Source organism: Curcuma longa, unplaced genomic scaffold, assembly GCF_044706935.1.
Source record: "Curcuma longa cultivar G26 ecotype Majalengka, Jawa Barat unplaced genomic scaffold, ITB_CL_G26_1.1 contig_57, whole genome shotgun sequence".
Taxonomy (NCBI): Eukaryota; Viridiplantae; Streptophyta; class Magnoliopsida; order Zingiberales; family Zingiberaceae; genus Curcuma; species Curcuma longa.
In genome coordinates, this window is record NW_027434464.1 from 1 (window position 1) to 23,291 (window position 23,291).

At 35.7% G+C, this 23,291-nt stretch overlaps 2 pseudogenes; one reads left to right on the forward strand and one right to left on the reverse strand.

Moving 5' to 3' along the window:
• Positions 1–7,878: 7,878 nt before the first annotated feature.
• Positions 7,879–18,626, forward strand: LOC141819408 (uncharacterized; annotated as a pseudogene).
• Positions 18,627–19,493: 867 nt separating this feature from the next.
• On the reverse strand, positions 19,494–23,047 carry LOC141819409 (uncharacterized; annotated as a pseudogene).
• Between the last annotated feature and the right edge of the window lie 244 nt (positions 23,048–23,291).

The window sequence follows — 23,291 nt, forward strand, 5'->3', positions numbered from 1 at the left end:
TTACTACAACAACAATGGAGCAATCGCGTAGGCGATGAAACCTATTTCTCACCATTAATCCAAACACGTGCTTCAACGATATCAATTGATCAGAAAGATCATCAGTAGAAGAGAAATATAAATAGAGAAAATTTCCACTGAAAGGAACCTTGCAGATCTTTTAATCTCTACCTCAAAATAAGTTTGAGGAACATATAGAGGTGCGTGGTATTAGATTCCATATCAATTTACCTTAGGCCATGTGGGAGTCTGTTATATTTGAGAGGTGTCCTAAGGCAATCGCCTTACGGTTATTCTATTTATTGGATAAATAGAAATTCACTATTTGAGTACACATTCTCTATATTTGATTGGATCTTAAACTCATTTACTGAATGTCGCAATACGATTCATAGCATGAAAGAATTTGTGATCGGATCACAACTAGTAAGTATCTCTACATATGTAATTATGAATGTATTGAAATTATCTCTAGTCGAGGAATTGATGAATATGGACATCATCGATTCTGTTGAGACTAGCACATTTTAAACTTCTTGATTTAACAAGCAGCCGATCTCACTGGCTAGAAATATTGGATGTTGAGAGTTAAACATGGATGCTAATTAAAGATAACTAGCTCATTGGAGTGACCTACCTTGAGACTTCGTATGCTTCAATACATATGTCAATGAAAATCTTAGTACAACTTAACTGCGAATTTCTGTTGACTTGCAATATTTAAGTCATCTTAGTCATAGAGACTTATACTTTGACAGCAAACATCTCCAAGGAGATGTGGACCCGGATGATTGGCGAAGTGCTGAAGGTGTTTGAATAGCCCACAAAGAATTCACCGTTCCTTGAAAAAGGATATGTATACCCTACGATCGCTTGTTAAGATTATTACTGAAAGTCTTTAACCAAAGCATTACGTGTTAAGAGTACAACACTCTTGGACACATGTACAAGTAACTTGAATCCACAGAACAAGAAAGCAAGCTTGAGCTAGGTGTGACGTAGCCAGTCTAGTGGGGATTGATACATATAGACCATGTCCTGAACCAAGTGGCTATAAGACAGTGAAAGGAATGAGACACGTTTCATTATAATTGCTGAAGGGTTTAGAAATTGTTTTAGAATCAATCTTTGATTTTTCGATCAATTGGGGATCCTGATGTACTACTAGGTGCCACTTATGATTGTTTCACAATTAATGATTAAATTACGGATAGTCAACATAACCATGAATCTATTGGGTTACACGCACTAAAAATTCTTTGAAAAACTTAAAATGAGTTTGAGAATTAAATTCTCAGATTGAGAGAAATAAAGTCTGATTGACAAAGGCAAAATGATAGGTTTCATCTTATGAAAATAAAATAAATAAAATTGGTTTGATTCAAATCGAAAGTCGTTTGGTTATTGAACCAAATGATTCGATTTTGAACCAAATTGAACCAACTTGGTTAGTTTATGATGGAAGATATTTTGGAAAAACAAAAGTGATGAGGGGCTTCATCTTGTCGAGGGAGAGTAGGATGGAGATGAGTTGATGAGTTAGGATTTTTATGCACTTTATCGATTCAATTTTGGGTTCTTGCATGAAAATAAATTGCTTAATGATTTAATTTGATTATATTTGTGATATATTGCATAATTTGAGGCTTGATTATAATTTTCATGATTTAATGGTGAATTTTGCATTAATTGAATTTAATTGATTGTAGGGCTCAAATTGAACCAAGATCGAGCTCAACCATGATCGAATCGAGCCAAGATTGACCCAATTGATCGATCCAACTTCATGAATCAAGACTCAAGTGCGATTAGGATGGAACCCATGCGAATTGGAGCCAATTTGGAGCTAAATTGAGTGAATTTGATTGAAACAGGCTAACCCGGATCAAACTCAAGTCAACCTAACCCGTTAGCTACAGTACCCTAGTTTTAAAGAGAATGCTACAGTAACCAAAATCGCGGTTACTGTAGCACCCAGCAGCAGCGCCGTCTTCTTCTTTTTTTTTTTGCATTTTTCTTCATTTTTTCTTTGCGTTTTTTTTAGGGAAGCTCGGATTTCTTCCTTCTAAGTTGATTTCCGGATTCCAGAGGGCAACCACAACCTATTTTCGGCATCAATCGGGGGTGGTTTCATCCGGTGAGGGTCTCGCCGGAGGGGACTGTGCCGCCACCATTTCCAGCTGAGTTCTTTGAATTTAATCAACCGGAGCAATCAAGATCGTAAGGAGGGGTTCTCCAAGGGTCCTTGAAGGTTTCTGAGCATCGCATTGCAAGCAATTTGGAGGAGTTTAGCTGGATTTTCAGAATCATGGGATTGGCTCTGTTCGGCGCAGCAAGGAGGGTTTCTGATGCAGCGTTGCTTGGAGTTGATTTCAGAGCAAGCCGAGCTTGGTTCGTGAGAAGCTAATCTGGGATTTCTGATCTCTTGATCAGGTTCTTGTGTGACGGCAAGAAGGAATTGAATTGGAAGGGAGAATCCGAGTTCCTGCATTTCTGATTTCATTCTGTTTTTGCTGTTATCTTCGTTTCTGTCATTTTGTTCCTGAACTCTGTTAATCAGATCTGTTTCAAGAATCTTGAATGCAATTTGTTTGGTTATACACATTAGCTTGTATTGTTTGTTTTGATAGGTTTTCGTGAGTCCTTAGTTGAGTTACTTGATTCCATTTAGTGCATCCATTCGGCTGAAGCAAGTTCAAGTGATACTGTCTGTTTCTGAATTTTACTGTTCCGTATCAAGGAATCAGATTTTGTATCAGATTTACGATGGTTTAATTTCTTAGCCTAGTTCTTAAACCAATTGGAGTTTGTAGTCAATTACATTTCATTCATTCCCTTAGTTGAATTCATATTTCCCTGATTTTAGGTTAATGTTCCATGTTACTGTTCCGTGCCAATTCGTGGTATTGTTTCCTTCGATCTGAATTCATGTTTCTTGCTTGGTAGTATCAGTTTCAAGAATACGTTTCATTTCATTTGCAATTCATTTGAAAACATCAACAAATCCAAAACCCATTTCATTTATAAAGAAAACCCAAAAAGAACGACACGCAAGCTCAATTTAAGCAATTTTCTACTAGTCCTTGGAAAAATACGACTCGAGGCCCCTATACTTCGTTTGTTTGTATTTATCATGGGTTTTTGATAAATTTATAAATTCTAATTTGCAACCCTACTCGTGACACATAGCAAATCTAGGGTTGTCAAATTCTAGGGTTGTCGGGGAGGGGATGGTGTCGCGGGGACGATGAACAGTGGCGCAACCACTGTTCATGATTGTTATTAATGTTCCTTTGCTCGAGACGGTCAAAGATTCAAGTGTGGGGGAGGAGGTGTTCTTTATCATATTTTTTTTTATGAAAATTTTCTAAATTGGAGCTAGTTTTCATGGAATTAATGCTATAAGATTTTGGATGTTTCAATTTTTGTGATTGACCTACTGTTTTGAGATGAGATTTGAAGTGTTTCAAGATGATAAGTTGATCAGATTCAATTGAGAATGAAGAAAAAAAAAACTAAGGAAGAAGACGGCGGGCTGTGTGCTACAGTAATGCTATAGTAACCGCGATTTTGTAGCTTTCTCGTTAAAGCTAGGTACTGTAGCTAACGGGTTAGGTTAGCCTGACTTGAGTCTGGGTTAGCCCGTTTCAACCAAATTCACTCAATTTAGCTCCAAATTGGCTCCAATTCGCATGGGTGCCATCCTAATCGCACTTGAGTCTTGATTCATGAAGTTGGATCGATCAATTGGGTCAATCTTGGCTCGATTCGATCATGGTTGAGCTCGATCTGGGTTCAATTTGAGCCCTACAACCAATCAAATTCAATTAATGCAAAATTAGCCATTAAATCACAAAAATTATCATCAACCATCCAATTATGCAATATATCACAAATATAATCAAATTAAATCATTAAGCAATTTATTTTCATGCAAGAACCCAAAATTGAATCGATAAAGTGCATAAAAATCCTAACTCATCAAATTCCCCCACACTTACCCTTGAGCGTCTCGCTCAAGTCAACAAGATAAACTAAGATTGTACCCCCCCTAGATCATTCTCAATCATGATTAGAAACAATTAAAAGAGAATTATCTAAGTTGTAGAGTCTCAAAAGCTTAAACCCATGGACTAGACTCTTGTACTCGGTTAACCACATAGCAAGTTTCACCCTTCATGATTAATTGAGATAAATGTATCACACTAAATCTCACAAGGTTATTTTCAGTAAATAATATCAGTGGCTCTCATCCTAATTCTAATTCAAGATCAAAGTGAAGGTAGAGCTCACTCAAGCAACTTAAGTTTCATGCATTTCCATAAGCTTGCTTGTTTTCTACTCTCCACTACCATTCTTGATTTGGAATCCACACCTATTAGGCTTATCAAAAATGCAAGGAAGCAATAACTGAAACAAAGGAATTAGAAAATGTAGAAAGAAAAATTCAAGAGAAAAAAGTTTCCAAGGATAGAGTAAATGAAGTGGTAGACATGGGCATAAGTAAATGTTATCAATGAACCTTGCCATCCTTCCTAATTTCTCTTGTATTCCATTTGTTTCAGTGTGTTTTTCAGATCCATGAACCAAGGATGAGTTAAACTCATGAGGTTCTTCTCCTTGATACAAACCCTTCCTTCATTTCTTTTCTTTTCTTCTCTTCATCACCCCAATGTGCCATTTTGTATTTTCCTCTTCGAATCAAGCCCAATTCTTTCACATCTAGGTTTTACAAGAGCTAACAAATAGCATCCAATCATCAGAAACCAAAATTCACCTCACACGAATCCGAAATTTCAATGTATCATTGGCACGTTTAATTCTGAAAATTACTGAAATTGAATCTGAAATTTGGCTTGTTCTCTCTTGTTTCTTGCTGTTTTTCCTCCATTCTTTTTCCATCATGAAGCTTGATTACTAATGCCAATATCCATGCAAATTTCCATGAAATTCCATTTCGGATCAGTCCCTCAAAAATTGTAGAACACAGCTGAAAAATAAAACTGAAAAAGCTATTTTTCTATTTTTTCTCATACTGTTTTTCTTCTGATTTTTCTTTTCTGTTGCAGCTGCACTTTGGACAACTTGACATCTGAATTTGTTGTTTATAAAGCAACTGGAATGGAGTAGGTTTTATTGTGGTCCAATCACTGATCAGATTCTTGATACACTCCTTGAAACATTCAACATCATTTTTTTTTCTTCCTTTTTTTTCTGTTTTCTGCTTTGAATTTTTTCTGTTTTTCTTTCAATCTGATCTTCTGATCTTGCTTCACAAGTTCTTGCATTCCAATCCTGCTCATTCAATTAATTTGCAGCTTAATTTTTGGAAACAATCCAAACCAATTCATGAAGATCACACTTCTCCTTCTCTTTTTTTTGATTTGTTTTGGACTTCAATCTGATCACTTGGCATCTGAATTCCTTTGCTTGCTCAACTCAACTCCTTTCTAGAAGTATAAATCAGTCAATTGCCATTGAGGCCGGTCCATATGAAGCTTCCAAAGTCAAAATTGGCACATTGCTCATTGTTTTGGCACATTTAACTAGCTCTTGATTCCCACTTGGTTTACAAACTCAATTTCCACATTTTGAATCATCCCTTTTCACCATCATTTCTGAACATTGTGTAACATACTTTGTGCTCTCTAATCCGGCCATGAAACCAACTTTCAAGTACCCAAATCCACCACTAAGAAACTCAACTTCTTGTTTTCATCTTCATAACCTCCCATCTTTAGAAAACCCTCAAAATAACTCCTCAACTCCATTATATTGCAACATGACTCAATGCATTCTGATATCAACTCATTTCCATCTCAATTCAGCAATTCAAAACAAAGAAACCAATGAGAGGTTAAAAACAACTCATGTTAACTTTACTTGGCACAATTTAGCACTTGATCTTTTCAAATTTTCTTGAAAGAAATTCACAACTTCATGTATCCTCACAAAAAATCATCATAACATCATAACAATGAAACTTCCAAGTGCTTAATTAAAATCTCATTTTCACATTGCTTTTAATCAAAATTGGCACAACCATCCCCCTTTTGGCACACTTTCTTCTCTCAAAAAATTTTTTTTCTTCAAAAATTTCACACCTCCTCCCCCACACTTAAATCATTGACCGTCTCGGGCAAAGGAACATTAATAACATTCAAAAATACCCATGTCCAAGAGAGCATGAAAATTGAGTTGAAAATGTGGGGTGAAAAAATATCAAATGAAAATGGTTAAACATGGATAAAGCATGAAGTTGTATGGTTTATGGGGGGAAATTTTTTAAACCTAAATAAATGTGGACCCATCATAGATATTGTAGCCTTGAAAGAAAACAAGCAAGTTCTAGATTGGCAATCACTTAAGTGCATCACATAAAATGGTTAACCTCACTAGGTATAAAAATCACATTATCTCAATTTCATCATTCTAGGTTCCATTACTAAGGGTAATCCAAGTTTTCAAAAATGTTCATCCATGGACTTAAATTCCTAGAATAATCAATCAAATTTAATTCTCTTTCAAGAGCTTCTAACATGATGTAAAGAAGTCCTAGGGGGATACATTTATTCCCTACCCTAAACCATGCATGCAGTGAACTTCAATTTTTATTTCAAACAAAATGCTCATGAAAATGAAATTTATTACTGATTTAAACTGAAAATGCAAAATAAAAACTAAGCATGGTATTAACAATGAAAATAAAGTGCAAAGTTGGAACAAACTCCCCTGAGTCCTGGCGGTTGTAGACGATTCAGCAATAAAATCCACGCCGGTAATGGAATGGATCGGGGAGAGGTAAGCAACTTCATAATATGGCCATGAATGTGCTGAGTTGCTTCCTTAAAATTCTTCACCTCCTTGGATGGCATCTCAGGTGGTCGAAGTCGACTCAGAAATATCTTCCACCCTGGAGGTGGAACTGCTGTGGGTGATGTGAAAAGAACTTCCTCTGATATAATCTCCTCAAATATTCTTTCTGGTGGTCGGAGAAGATTCAGATGGAGCACCCACTTTGGAAGCTCGACTGTTGCTTGAATTGTTGGGGCCTTGTTCAGCATAAATGGAGACTTTATCAACCTTGGAAGTGCACAATCTGATGTTTCAAATAAATCTGCAAGGCCAAAGACAGAACCAATCTTCCACACGCATGTGGAGTAAGAAAGAATAGAAATAACAATATCAAACTGTGTAGGGCATGCATAAAGAAATGACTCACATCCAACAAAATCAAATACCGGTACCTCTATGATATTTTCTGAATGATGGGCATGAATACTATCCATGGATGAATAGGAGGTACCTGAAGCATGGCAAATACTGGAGTGACTACAAATAGGCCCTAATTGCTGACTATGTGGCTCCACAACTTCATCCTCCTCGAATGAGGGTTCCTGTTCTGACTCAAGTGAATGTATACTAACTGGAAGTGATGCTTGGGGTATTGCCTCCATGCAATCCCCTACACTTAAATATCTCTCCTCTGAATCCTCTATCAATAGTGGTGGTCCCTGGGGCTCAAGTGCAATCCCCTACACCCATTTGATCATTTTCAAATGCAAGTAAATCAGAACTAGTCTCCAGATCATCTTCCTCAGTAACCAATGCATCCTCTCCATCATCCAAACTGAAATCAACCTGTGACACTGTGTTTATTGAATTTTGTTCACCATTAATTGCTGTAAAATCCATTTCAGGGCTGATTTGTGTGGGAGAAGGAGTTGCTAAAATTTCTTCATGAAAATTTAAATTTTTAGTGCTTGGAATTACAGTAGGCTCCTCATTCTTCAAAATTATTTCATTAAAATTTTCTTCAGGATTTGGAATTTCTTGAGAAGGTGATTGACTGATCTTTAAGCCTGCAATTAGCCATTAATGGTTATAGGGTTAAAGGGTATTGAGGAAACCCGATGCGAGAACTTCCTCTTCCCAGTAGTGATTAAATCCCCTGTTTCATCGCAGCATCCTTTGTTCTTCCTCCTCAGCTCCCGATCGCGTGACCACGGGCGAGCTCTGGCGGTGTCGGCGACAAGAGAAGCCATTGGAGGTCTAGATCTTCTACCTTGGGATTATTTCATCACCGGAGGTGGTGTGCTCAGGCGGTGAGCAGGGACGCGGTAGAAGAGGAGGAGATAGACGACAAATCGGGTAAGCGTTGGAGTGCAAGGGATTTTCGAAGATTGGTTGGTCTTCTTATAAGGACTCCTTTAGATCTCTTCAGATTTCAAGTTTTCGGTTCTTCACAGATTGAATGGGGATCGATAGGGTTGAAGATCTTGGATCTTGGTTTGGCCGGCGACGCGGATTGGTCAAGCTCGGCTAGGGTTTCGAAACCAAGTAGATCTAGGGCATTCCACCAGATCTGAGGTAAGGTTCTATTTGTTGATCCAATTAAACCTTGAATTGGTTAGAGATCAGGATTGTTGATTACTGTTTGATTGAGAATGCTGGTTTCTTGATCTGTTCAGGCTAATTTGTGGAATCAAGGGAGCCGAGGAAATCTAGGGCAAAGCCATTGAATCAACCAGAGGTAAGCTCTTGAAACAGATATGTGTAAAATTCTTGATCATGATCTGTTGATCTGTTGGGGTTTGATCTGTGGTTATGGTTAAGGGATTGGTTCTAATATGTTCTGTTGGTTTTGAGTTCTTAGAATTACGCTACTGATGTTGTAATTGGTTAAAATTGTTCTATTCATAAATTGGATAAATTAGAATTTGAATTTAATGGTTGTGGTTAAATCAATTAGAGTTAATGTTAGGTTTGGTTGTGAATCTTACTAGGTTTTAAGTGAGTTAGGTTGAAATTAGGTCTAATCCAATAGGATTGATCTGTTTCAAACCATTCCTACAATTATGAACCTAATCAGGTAAGATTAACCTAATGTGGGTTTAACTTGGGTTGATTTAAGCATGAGATTAATTATATTAATTGGTTAATATAATTAATTAAATAATTAATTCATGTTAATAACAACCCACCAATTAGATTAGTCTAACCTAAGTTAGGCTAATTGAATAGGGTTAAACTAACCTTAAATTTAATTAGGATTTCTTGGTTATATCTGGGCATTTAGGGATATTGTCGTTGTATTTGCAGGACCCTGAGTGATCCATGGAGTTTGATACTATACGAGGATATATTTCTGGTGGTTCTATTATTTTGGATTTCGATATATCAGGTGGGTAATCTCTGTATTTGGTCAATACAGATCCTTTCTATTTTCAGTGCATGTTTTCCTTTTCTATTGCTATTGATTAGTCTCTTGATCACATTCCTATACCTATTGGTGGGTAATTACTGTATTTGGTCAATACAGCATGTCTTTTTTTCTAGTGCATGATTCTTTTCTAGGTCTAGTAGTTAGATACTTTAATTCTATTCCTTTCTGTTACTTGGATACTTTTGATGCTACTCATGTTTATATCATGCTTGCCCTTAATTCTTTTGATCTTGGATTATCACTTATGTTGTATGAATCCTTTGATCTATGAGATTATTGTTGATATCCTGGCTTATGATACCTATGATCATTAGAGGTTATGGTTTTCTTTACTTATGATACCTGTGATCATTACGGCTTTATACCTACGCATGTTGATTAGCATGGTAGATGCAGATTACTGTGATTTGAGCATCTCATCATGATGCATGATGCCGATTATAAATCCCAATGTTGTGGGTCTATCGTGATGGTAGTTGGCCTATAGTGGCATGCTTATATAGGTGGTTATTATACCCTATTTCCATTACGGTGATGGTGGTTGTATGGCAGTGTACGCAACCGAGTCGATGATCTAGTCTTGACACTGGTTAGGGGTGGTACTCGGAGAGTATATGAATGATACTCAGGGATGAGTATTAGTAGATAAATATCGGCCATAGGATGTACGTAGCTATATATTTCTGGTATGTATCTGTACTCTTGCTATTTATCATGCACTATCTTTCTCTATTATCCACTGAGTATTTTTGTACTGATATTAAACTTGGGAGAAGATCCATTTTTGAAAGTAAATATGGATGACATGAGTAAATGTTTGAGAGATTAGTAGATTATTATATGGCTACCACTCATATATATACATGAGTGCTTTAGGCAGTTGCATCATGCATATGTGAATCATGTGCAAGATATATATGTATTGGACCACACGTATACTGCATTTTGGTTGTATACTTGGTTAATTCTTGATTGTTGCATTATGTGTGACATGTCATTCATATGGTACATTTCATGAGATCCATGTTAGTTGGTTATTACCTGCAGATATATTATTGATCACATGTTGATTTCTGGCATGTATCTGTACTCTTCTATTTATCATGCACTGTCTTTCTTTATTATCCACTGAGTATTTTTGTACTCACTATTTGGACTGAGATTTTTCTGCCTCAGGTAGGAGCTTACAGTTGATGTCGAAGAGATCTTGCCAGACATGCCTTCTCACAGTCGAAGATATTTCTTATTGTTGTTGTGTGTGGATATGTTTGTAGTAGTGTGTGCATCTTCTGTATTACTTTCTTGCTTCCGAGTTATACTTTGTATCAGTGTTTTAAAACTATATCATGTTTTTTATTCGTGATTCTATAGTTGTATTCCGTTATGTCTCCGCTTGCGTAACTTTGGATTTTCATTACTTCTCGAGTTTATTCGATAGTAATGGTATAGATGTGGAATTTATTTGTTATACATGTGTAAGATGTGTTAGTGGTTGTGTGGGTCACCTTTCTTTTTGTTTGTTGTATATAATCCATAATTTATAGCATGGATAGGCCGTGTGGGCCTTTATATATGTTTGTATTCAGGGAATTATCATAGATACTGGGGAGATGCTGCCGAAATTTTTCGGACGGCTATCTCTCGGGTCGTGACAATTAATTTTTGGACTACATTCTAAAAATCATATAGAAATAGTACCCTTGTATAATATTGTGTGCAAGGTTGCTATAGACGAGAAACCACAAATGGGCAATGTCTACAACTTAATTCATAGAAATCAAAATGTACTTATATTGTCAGACAATTATTAATGTTATGATGATATAATCAATGAAAGGCGAGATAACCAAATGAGAAAAGATATTTTTTGATAAATATGTAAATGTTTCGATAATAAAAAAGTATAATATCAATTATTAATGATTATATATGTTTTGTTATTTTATCTTATTATTTTAATCCAAAATATCGATATGATATAGCCTAGCCATAAATGATGCATTTCTAGTGGCTCTCAAGACTAGAGGTGCAAAAGAATAGAGCCTATTCTTGAGCTTTTTGAGCTGACTCAAAAATATTTGATTCGCATTTGAAATTATCGAATTTGAGCCGAACTCGAATATATTCAATACTTTTTTCAAATAAAAATTCAAATCCATAATATTTTATTCGATTGTTCACAGGCCACTCGTGAATCGAATTCAAATTGAACTTTATTTTTTTTACGCAATTTCATTTTAAATATACTCAAATTAAGGTTCGAATAACTCAAGCCGAACTCAAATTTAAGTCACTTTAAGCTATAGTTTGTTTCTGCTTGAATCAAGGTTTGAACAACTCGAACCGAACTCGAGCCAAAATCATTTGTATTTTCAATCTTTGAATTGAATCCGAATATCACATATTTTTCAAGCCCAAACTCGAATATCATATTTTCATACAATTCAACTCTCAATTCGGTTCATTGGCACCCCTACTCAAGACTAGGGTCAAATAAAAGAATAGTTGTTGAGACTAATGACCAGAGTCGATTATTCTAAAAGGTGCATGACTCTTTTGATGATCCTTTTGTAGTATTATATATACAAATAAAAAATAAATGTTGATAACTCTAAAATAATTTATTAATAGTTATCATCTACTCATTTAGAAAACTATTCTAATTTTGCTCACTTATTTATCTACCCAAATAAAGTATGTTGTATCATATAATTTGTCATTTCATTTTAAAGTGGCATACAATGTTCTCATAAGACTTCCAAGGCACCTGTTATCTTGCTTGTTAGTATCGAAAGTTCAAAAAAATTATGTATTAGCCATATTATGTCAGCAAATTTGACTAAGTGAGAAAAATATTAATAATTACATAATTTATAAAAAAATAAAGAGAATAAATTAATAATAAAAGACATTCAAAAATTTTCATAGTGTGACTTATCAATTTAATTACTTTACCATTAAGAAACATTGACTTCACCTTTATTCATATAAAAATAATTTATCTGTTCGTTAAAAAGCCATTTAATCTAATATAAGAACTATCATTCATAAACTTATCCTAATTTTAATCTACAAAGTTAGATGTTTCATAAAGTGTTATTAACTAATTTGCAACATTATTTCTCTTCATTATTTCATCTACACCTTTGTCTTTCAAACATCTAATATAACCTAAATCACAAATTTCTTTTTTTTTGTAATTTTAGAAAACTTGTGGATATTATTATTTTTTCAATTCTTAGCTTTAAATAACATCAAAATTTTAATATGTTTTAAACTTTATTATAGTCTATTTTTTCACAAAATAACTACTACAATATCTAAAATGTAAATTGAGTAACTTTGTTGAATAATTCATGATTAGGTGAGATAAAAGATCTGACAAAAGTGCTTTAACAATCCTACCTACCAAAGAATTAATGTAAAATAATAGAAAAAGATAAATATTTTTTAGATATTTATCATGAATATACCATCATCATCATTCAACAACAACAAATAGACTGTTTAGCTTAATAATTTAGGGGCAGTTAGATGGATCAAACACGACATTAAATTGGATAAAGGTTATGCGATACTAATGACATATGTTCCGGCTAATACACCGTGGATGGTTCCAATGCTGGTTCAAGGCTTTGCCGACATGCACGCTCCTCGAGAAAAATCATCCGGAGAGATGAGAGAACCTGAAAAGCACTCAAAAAGAGAGTTAGAATGGCGCCGGGGGTGGATCCCGGCAAGCCACTCCGACGCTCAAGTTAGGGTTCGGGGTGAGGAAGGAGTTTAATGACTTAGGAAAATTAGGATAGATGTGTGCGTACCTGTGCTCAAAACTGATTAAAGATGAATGATAAATTAATTGTTCAAATTCAACTCAGAATAACATTAATTGTTAATTAATGTTATATAAGGAGGTGCATGGGGAATAGTCCCACATTGGAAAAATTCGATGGGCTTCCTTTCCTTATTAATGTTGTTGTGTTAATGGAGTTAACATAAAAGCCCATGTGCTCTCTTCTCACGGGCGAGCTAGTGCTCGCACCTACGAGCCAGGTGCCCGCCACGCGCGCACACGCGCAAAAAGCGCTTTAATGGCACAGTTTGAGGAGCATTGAGGAGCTTAAATTTATGCTCCAGAGGATGTAGCAGTGCCTACGTGGCACTCGGGTGACGTGTCAGTCTCACATGTGACATGGTAGTGCCTATGTGACATCCACGTGGGCAGGGGCAGATAACTGGACTGCTGACTGGGCGAACTGATGACAACCATTGATCAAAAAGGTGTGATGGATCACATGTGATGCGATCTGTAGCGTTGGATCGTGAAGAGTCACGATTTGACCGCTGGTGATGAGGCTTGATCTAAAGCGTCAAATCGAATTGATCATTGGATTCAAACCTGACTGATGACAAAAGGGAATCTAAAGGGTTACAACCCTCCAGATCTGACGGATGAGATTAAAGGGATATCTGAAGGGTTACAACCCTCCAGATCGAATGCCCCAAATCAATCCTGCCCAAAAGTCACAGCCACTCACCAAAGGGTATTCTACCTCTTCCCTTTGTATAAATAGATCCCTCCAGATGCTGGAAATATCATCGAATCATCGATTCAACTCATCCTTTGAAGCATTCATCTCATCTTGTGCATTCGGAGTCCAAAAAGCCTATGAAAAAGTTTGCTGGTCTTGGAATTTGAAGTGCTACTATTTCGAGACGTTGTTGTTGTATCTTGGGAAACGAATTGCTGCTATCCATAAGCACCTATAGCGGAGCAATATCGTTTTACGGAGATAGTGTTGAACACTAGCCTCGACGATCTGATATCAGTTTGCATCCTCCCGGTAGCCACCGACCAACATAAACAAGTGAAAAGTAATTCAAATTCAACAAAAAAGTTCAGCCTTAATGGTCAAAAAGCCACCCATTCTATCTCATGTATCTGTTGAGATTTCTGAAAATAACTATTTCATTTTCAGGATCTGTTCAAACATCTACAATCTATAAAATGTCAGGGTCTTCTTATGTTAATATTTGTGATGTTCCTGCCTGCATAATGTGTCTAGATATAGAGAAACGATTTATTTCTTACATATGAAATCCCCTCTCCTGAATATTTCTGAGGATTATTGTTCTATTCTAATTTAGTTTTTCTGTCATTTAAGGGCTAGGGATCTTCGAAAGATGGTTATGTTGGGTCCTTGTCTTTTGAGACATCAGGAGCCAATCAAACAGTGGGATAGGTAATTTACTGGTCTTAAATATGTTACCTTTTTTGTTTTGTGATGATGTATATTGTTGTAACTAGTCTTGGTACCGCATAGCCTTTATCCAATTTAATGTCATGTTTGATCCATCTAACTGCCCCTAAATTGTTATGCTAAACAGTCTATTTGTTGTTGTTGAATGATGATGATGGTATATTCATGATAAATATCTAAAAGACATTTATCTTTTCACATTGTTTTATATTAATTCTCTAGTAGGTGGAATTGTTAAAGCACTTTGTTTATCTCACCTAATCATGAATTATTTAACAAAGTTAATCAATTTACATTTTAGATATTGTAGTAGCTAATTTTGTGAAAAAATAGACTATAATAAAGTTTAAAACTTATAAAAATTTTCATGTCATTTAAAGCTAAGAATTGAAAAATAATAATATCCACAAGATTTCTAAAATTAGAGAAAAAAAATTTCATGTCATGAGCAAAAAAAAAAGAATAATGCGTGATCACTAAAAATGTTAGTTCATTAAATTTTGATCACTTAAAAAGTTTAGAAAGCTAAGATGTCATTTGGTAGGATTGCATGAGCAAAACATTAGTTCATTAAATTTTGTGATATAATGTGTGATCATTTAAAAATTTTAAACTATCTCATTATCTGTAGGTGTTGAAACAAAGAAGTTCAACATCGTACGATAAATTTTGACGAACTTTTCTCATATGAAGAGTTTGTCAAAAGCTTGGTCTGAATTCTTCAAAAAGAAAAATCCATTCAGTTCTTCCTGGAAATATTGAACCTTGTACCTCTACTATATTTAAAAAAGATTTTCAAGATAATCCATCACCAAATCAAAGACTTAATTATTTAGATGGACATGAGGAAAGTATTTTTAATAAAAGATCCAGCTGTGATATTGCAAAGACTACATGAGTTAGCACCTTCACCAACAAGAAAATCACCCAAACTAGAGGATAATTCCCTTGATGTAACAATTGTTGATGGTATTCATTCATTTTCAAAATGCCAAGCTCTCATTGATCTTCTCTTACAATTCAAAAGCATATAAACCTACTTTTGTTTGTCTTATTGAGGGTTTTATTAATTATTTATCTCATAATCAAGAGGGGTTGGGGTGTTTAAGGAGGACGCATCAACTTCTTTTGGAGACAAATATATAAATGCAACTAATGATATTAATTTAGTGTTGCAGCTACTACCATACATGGTAATAATGATGTTGATGCTGGAATCTCAAATTGCAAAACAATTTTTGGGAATCACAAGTAAACTTTCATATAAGAGAATCTGAGGTATTGAAGTTCTTCTGTCATGGCTGAAAATATTATAATGTATTTCCATATCTAAGTGGTGTTTTTTATCCTTCAAATTGTATTTAAGATTTTTTTTTCATCATTTTGTTGTTCAGGATAAAGTGATGGATCCTTCATCTCAACTCAAGCATGAAGACAAGTTGAATATTTCTCAGCATAAAGCTATCCCATCAACAAGAACTGAGGGATCTCCTCTAAGTGTGCTTACAAACTTTCCTTCAACATCTTTATTCTCTAAGGCATCTGATCTAAAGCCTTCCATTGATTCTATTACTGAGTATAGCAAGGGTTTTACTTTTCCCTCCATGCCTTCTTCCTTTACTTCTCAACCATCGCCAACACCTACTATGGCATGACTTTTAATTCAGAAGCTTGTGCCACAAAAAGAACGTGGTATGACTCCTTCGTTTACCTCAGCGTCCATGGGAGCTAATAGAGCTTTATTTTCTTTACCTATGACAAAGGACAATTCTCACTCTTCTACGCTAGAACATGGCACAAGGTATGGAACTATTTTTGTTTTTTGGTTATGTAATTATTGCTAGGGGCAAATTGTAAATGTTATTCTTTGAACAATATATATGTTTCTATCCCAAAATGCATTCCTTTATTCCCTTTTTTGTTTCTTAAAGAAAGTGAAGCAAGCATATGGTTGGACACTAAGAGCTAATGGACTAAATTCTTAGTATAGGTCAAAATTCGAGGAAGTACTTGTATAGACAAGATATGCACAAGTTAATATGCTAAATTTCCTGCCTTTGTTTCAGGTACTGTGTATTTAAAAGCTAAAATATTTTTTGGTGTTTCTCACTATGGAAGCTTTTCTTGTGGTTTAATTAAATTTGTCTTACCCATCTTCTGCTATTCCACTGGTGGCGGTTTATGAAATGATTGATAGCATTACTTTCCTTGCTACCAGGTTAAGCAATAATTCAACGTCATATGTAGCAGGTATATTTTCCACCATTCCTACACTCGACTTTGGATCTACATCCTTGATCATTTCTTCCACTTCGGCATCTCAACCATTGAATGAAGTTAATGATACAAATTTGGAAGGAAAACCTCACAATGAATCACTGGTGAATTCAAATAGTTTCGGTCATGATAACACTACACTTTTTAAGTTTAGAAGCAAATCCTCTACATCAACTGTTGTGTCTCTATTTCGAAGCACTGATAGTGGCTCTGTTTTAGCAGCAATTAGTCTTTCCAATTCTGCAGTCGGTTCTACTACTGCATCAACTCTTCCTCCAGATAGTAGAAGTCAATCTTCTCTTGTTGCAAAAACATTATCAGATGCAAGCAACAATTTTAATTTCATTTCATCAAAGTCTAATAAGTTAGATTCATTGTATCCAGACAATAGTGCCAACAGCTTGTCTAGTGTTAATGTTACTGGATTTGGTGGAACTTGTGCAACTCAAGTTGAAAGTCCAACCTCACAAAATTCTGCTTCAGCAAGTCTATTCTAGTTAACATATGGGAACAGAGTTAATAGTAGCTTCGATATGGCAACATCCACAGTCCCAAGCTTTGGAAACGATTCTGTTGTTGTATCAAGTCTGTTTCCTAGTGCTGGAGTGAACCAATCTACTTTTTCACCAACTTTATTAGGTACAAGTGACAATAAGTTTAATTTCAGTTCAACAAAAGTTGATAATCTAGCCTCATCAGATCTGCACAATGGTGGCAAAACCTCTCCACATGCTACTCCCCTGGGTTTGCTGGAACTCTTTCAACTCAAGTTGAAAGTGGAAGCTCTGACAGTTTAGTGAATCAAATCCTGTCAACATCTGAACATAGAGCTGGCGGTTGTACTGTTTCTGCAACACCCAGTATTTCAAGCTTTGCAATCACTTCTCTTGTATCAAGTTTGTTTCTGCATGCTGGTGGAAGCCAACCAACTATTGCACCAACAACAATATCAGGTGCAAGCAACAACCTTTTCAGTTTTATATCTAAACATAGAGACACTGGCTCCTTCGATACTGGATAACAACCAACAGTCCTTCCTTAGTGTTATTGTTACTGGATTTGGTCGAACTCCTCCAACTCAAGTTCAAAGTGGAACCTCACTTATTTCTAGCAGCTTGACGAGTCAATTCCAGTCGTTCATCCCCTCTTCAACTATCGGAATGAAAATTTCTTCCTCAACAAGTTTGGGCAGCTCATTTTTTGGAACAACAGTTTCTAATCCTTTCATCTCAAGTTCATCTTTTTCCATGGATGCTGGTTTTTCCAGTCCCAGTACTGCTGCTGCTACTACTACCTTTCCATTGGCAACGATCTCTAATTTGTTTGGTTTGAATTCTAAACCACCAACGTTGCCTACTTTTGGTCTTTTTGTTTCTAGCGCATCTTCTCAAAATTCTGGATTTCCATTTGCCACACCATTTATATTTAATTCGTCTTCCAATTTAGCATCTTCTTTTAGTTCTGCTGCTAGTACTTCATCAGTCTGTTCTAGACATCCCACATTTGGCTTGCAGAATTTAGCAGTTGTTGTCAGCACAGCTGGAGACAATGAGATGAGTATTGAGAAAATTGAAGACAATAACCAGTCAGCAGACAGTATGTTTCAACAGTTGGGCCAACCAGGAACTTCACCAGCTGGACCAGTGTTTGGTGTGCCGGCAGTTCAGCCTGCTTCACTAGTCTTTCAGTTTGCTGGTCAACAGAATCTCTCGCCTCCAGTTACACCACAATTTCAACCATTTGGCAATGTAGAGTTCCCTCAAGGAGAAAACTTTGCCTTAGGCAGTGGTGGTGGTGGTGGTGTTGACAAGTCCAACCGCTGAATAATAAGGGTTAGAAAAGATAAAATATCAAAAAAATAGCATTGAAACACGAAGATGCAGCTGCATGGCTTATTCTGAGCATGTCTTGTTTTTGCTCTCTTGTGCAGGTGGTGAAAAGGCAAGAAGCAAGATTTTTGTAATGCTTCGAGCATTGCTGGAAATTAGATCGTTACGAACTTGTCATCACTTTTATGTTCTAAATTTGGTCCATCCCTGGTGAACAACATTGCGATAAAGTTCTTGTACTGGTCTGTTCTTAGTGTGTAATATATATGTATATATATCTCATCTTTTAACTTATTCATTAAAAAGTTATTAAATATATTTAGTTAATAGATTTATTTTTGCTATATTATTGTCTTATCCTCATTAAGAACTTGCCTTAGCACTTTTATGTTCCAAATATATTATTAGTTAATAGATTTGTTTCCTCTTCCTTGTCTGGTAAATATATGACAGTGAGGTGGTCTAGGAATGCTAGACTTACTATCATATATTTACCAGACAAGGAAGAGGAAACAAATCTATTAACTAATAATATATTTGGAACATAAAAGTGCTAAGGCAAGTTCGTAATGAGGATAAGACAATAATATAGCAAAAATAAATCTATTAACTAAATATATTTAATAATTTTTTAATGAATAAGTTAAAAGATGAGATATATATACATATATATTACACACTAAGAACAGACCAGTACAAGAACTTTATCGCAATGTTGTTCACCAGGGATGGACCAAATTTAGAACATAAAAGTGATGACAAGTTTGTAACGATCTAATTTCCAGCAATGCTTGAAGCATTACAAAAATCTTGCTTCTTGCCTTTTCACCACCTGCACAAGAGAGCAAAAACAAGACATGCTCAGAATAAGCCATGCAGCTGCATCTTCGTGTTTCAATGCTATTTTTTTGATATTTTATCTTTTCTAACCCTTATTATTCAGCGGTTGGACTTGTCAACACCACCACCACCACCACTGCCTAAGGCAAAGTTTTCTCCTTGAGGGAACTCTACATTGCCAAATGGTTGAAATTGTGGTGTAACTGGAGGCGAGAGATTCTATTGACCAGCAAACTGAAAGACTAGTGAAGCAGGCTGAACTTCTGGCACACCAAACACTGGTCCAGCTGGTGAAATTCCTGGTTGGCCCAACTGTTGAAACATACTGTCTGTTGACTGGTTATTGTCTTCAATTTTCTCAATACTCATCTCATTGTCTCCAGCTATGCTGACAACAACTGCTAAATTCTGCAAGCCAAATGTGGGATGTCTAGAACAGACTGATGAAGTACTAGCAGCAGAACTAAAAGAAGATGCTAAATTGGAAGACGAATTAAATATAAATGGTGTGGCAAATGGAAATCCAGAATTTTGAGAAGATGCGCTAGAAACAAAAAGACCAAAAGTAGGCAACGTTGGTGGTTTAGAATTCAAACCAAACAAATTAGAGATCGTTGCCAATGGAAAGGTAGTAGTAGCAGCAGCAGTACTGGGACTGGAAAAACCAGCATCCATGGAAAAAGATGAACTTGAGATGAAAGGATTAGAAATTGTTGTTCTAAAAAATGAGCTGCCCAAACTTGTTGAGGAAGAAATTTTCATTCCGATAGTTGAAGAGTGGATGAACGACTGGAACTGACTCGTCAAGCTGCTAGAAATAAGTGAGGTTCCACTTTGAACTTGAGTTGGAGGAGTTCGACCAAATCCAGTAACAATAACACTAAGGAAGGACTGTTGGCTGTTATCCAGTATCGAAGGAGCCAGTGTCTCTATGTTTAGATATAAAACTGAAAAGGTTGTTGCTTGCACCTGATATTGTTGTTGGTGCAATAGTTGGTTGGCTTCCACCAGCATGCAGAAACAAACTTGATACAAGAGAAGTGATTGCAAAGCTTGAAATACTGGGTGTTGCAGAAACAGTACAACCGCCAGCTCTGTGTTCAGATGTTGACAGGATTTGATTCACTAAACTGTCAGAGCTTCCACTTTCAACTTGAGTTGAAAGAGTTCCAGCAAACCCAGGGGAGTAGCATGTGGAGAGGTTTTGCCACCATTGTGCAGATCTGATGAGGCTAGATTATCAACTTTTGTTGAACTGAAATTAAACTTATTGTCACTTGTACCTAATAAAGTTGGTGAAAAAGTAGATTGGTTCACTCCAGCACTAGGAAACAGACTTGATACAGCAGCAGAATCGTTTCCAAAGCTTGGGACTGTGGATGTTGCCATATCGAAGCTACTGTTAACTCTGTTCCCATATGTTAACTAGAATAGACTTGCTGAAGCAGAATTTTGTGAGGTTGGACTTTCAACTTGAGTTGCACAAGTTCCACCAAATCCAGTAACATTAACACTAGACAAGCTGTTGGCACTATTGTCTGGATACAATGAATCTAACTTATTAGACTTTGATGAAATGAAATTAAAATTGTTGCTTGCATCTGATAATGTTTTTGCAACAAGAGAAGATTGACTTCTACTATCTGGAGGAAGAGTTGATGCAGTAGTAGAACCGACTGCAGAATTGGAAAGACTAATTGCTGCTAAAACAGAGCCACTATCAGTGCTTCGAAATAGAGACACAACAGTTGATGTAGAGGATTTGCTTCTAAACTTAAAAAGTGTAGTGTTATCATGATCGAAACTATTTGAATTCACCAGTGATTCATTGTGAGGTTTTCCTTCCAAATTTGTATCATTAACTTCATTCAATGGTTGAGATGCCGAAGTGGAAGAAATGATCAAGGATGTAGATCCAAAGTCGAGTGTAGGAATGGTGGAAAATATACCTGCTACATATGACGTTGAATTATTGCTTAACCTGGTAGCAAGGAAAGTAATGCTATCAATCATTTCATAAACCGCCACCAGTGGAATAGCAGAAGATGGGTAAGACAAATTTAATTAAACCACAAGAAAAGCTTCCATAGTGAGAAACACCAAAAAATATTTTAGCTTTTAAATACACAGTACCTGAAACAAAGGCAGGAAATTTAGCATATTAACTTGTGCATATCTTGTCTATACAAGTACTTCCTCGAATTTTCTGACCTATACTAAGAATTTAGTCCATTAGGTCTTAGTGTCCAACCATATGCTTGCTTCACTTTCTTTAAGAAACAAAAAAGGGAATAAAGGAATGCATTTTGGGATAGAAACATATATATTGTTCAAAGAATAACATTTACAATTTGCCCCTAGCAATAATTACATAACCAAAAAACAAAAATAGTTCCATACCTTGTGCCATGTTCTAGCGTAGAAGAGTGAGAATTGTCCTTTGTCATAGGTAAAGAAAATAAAGCTCTATTAGCTCCCATGGACGCTGAGGTAAACGAAGGAGTCATACCACGTTCTTTTTGTGGCACAAGCTTCTGAATTAAAAGTCATGCCATAGTAGGTGTTGGCGGTGGTTGAGAAGTAAAGGAAGAAGGCATGGAGGGAAAAGTAAAACCCTTGCTATACTCAGCAACAGAATCAATGGAAGGCTTTAGATCAGATGCCTTAGAGAATAAAGATGTTGAAGGAAAGTTTGCAAGCACACTTAGAGGAGATCCCTCAGTTCTTGTTGATGGGATAGCTTTATGCTGAGAAATATTCAACTCGTCTTCATGCTTGAGTTGAGATGAAGGATCCATCACTTTATCCTGAACAACAAAATGATGAAAAAAATCTTAAATACAATTGGAAGGATAAAAAAACACCACTTAGATATGGAAATACATTACAATATTTTCAGCCATGACAGAAGAACTTCAATACCTCTGATTCTCTTATCTGAAAAGCTTACTTGTGATTCCCAAAAATTGCTTTGCAATTTGAGATTCCAGCATCAACATCATTATTACCATGTATGGTAGTAGCTGCAACACTAAATTAATATCATTAGCTGCATTTATATATTTGACTCCGAAAGAAGTTGATGCGTCCTCCTTAAACACTCCAACCCTTCTTGATTATGAGATAAAGAATTAATAAAACCCTCAATAAGACAAACAAAAGTAGGTTTATATGCTTTTGAATTGTAAGAGAAGATCAATGAGAGCTTGGCATTTTGAAAATGAATGAATACCATCAGCAATTGTTACATCAAGGGAATTATCCTCTAGTTTGGGTGATTTTCTTGTTGGTGAAGGTGCTAACTCTTGTAGTCTTTGCAAGATTTAGTTTTCCATCTTAGTTGATTGAGCTAAAGCAGGGGCAATATCACAGCTGGATCTTTTATTAAAAATACTTTCCTCGTGTCCATCTAAATAATTAAGTCTTTGATTTGGTGATGGATTATCTTGAAAATCTTTTTTAAATACAGTAGAGGTACAAGGTTCAATATTTCCAGGAAGAACTGAATGGATTATTCTTTTTGAAGAATTCAGACCGAGCTTTTGACGAACTCTTCGTATGAGACAAGTTCATCAAAATTTATCGTACGATGTTGAACTTCTTTGTTTCAACACCTACAGATAATGAGACAGTTTAAAATTTTTAAGTGATCACACATTATATCACAAAATTTAATGAACTAATATTTTTCTCATGCAATCCTACCAAAAACAAAATAATAATAATAAAAGACACAAGTTTGATAAGTAAATAAACAAACTTGAACACTATTAGACCCAACTTGTTTACCCGTAAGATAGTAGTGAAATGCTTATGCCATTATCAATCTTTCATGATATGATAAAAATATAGATAAGA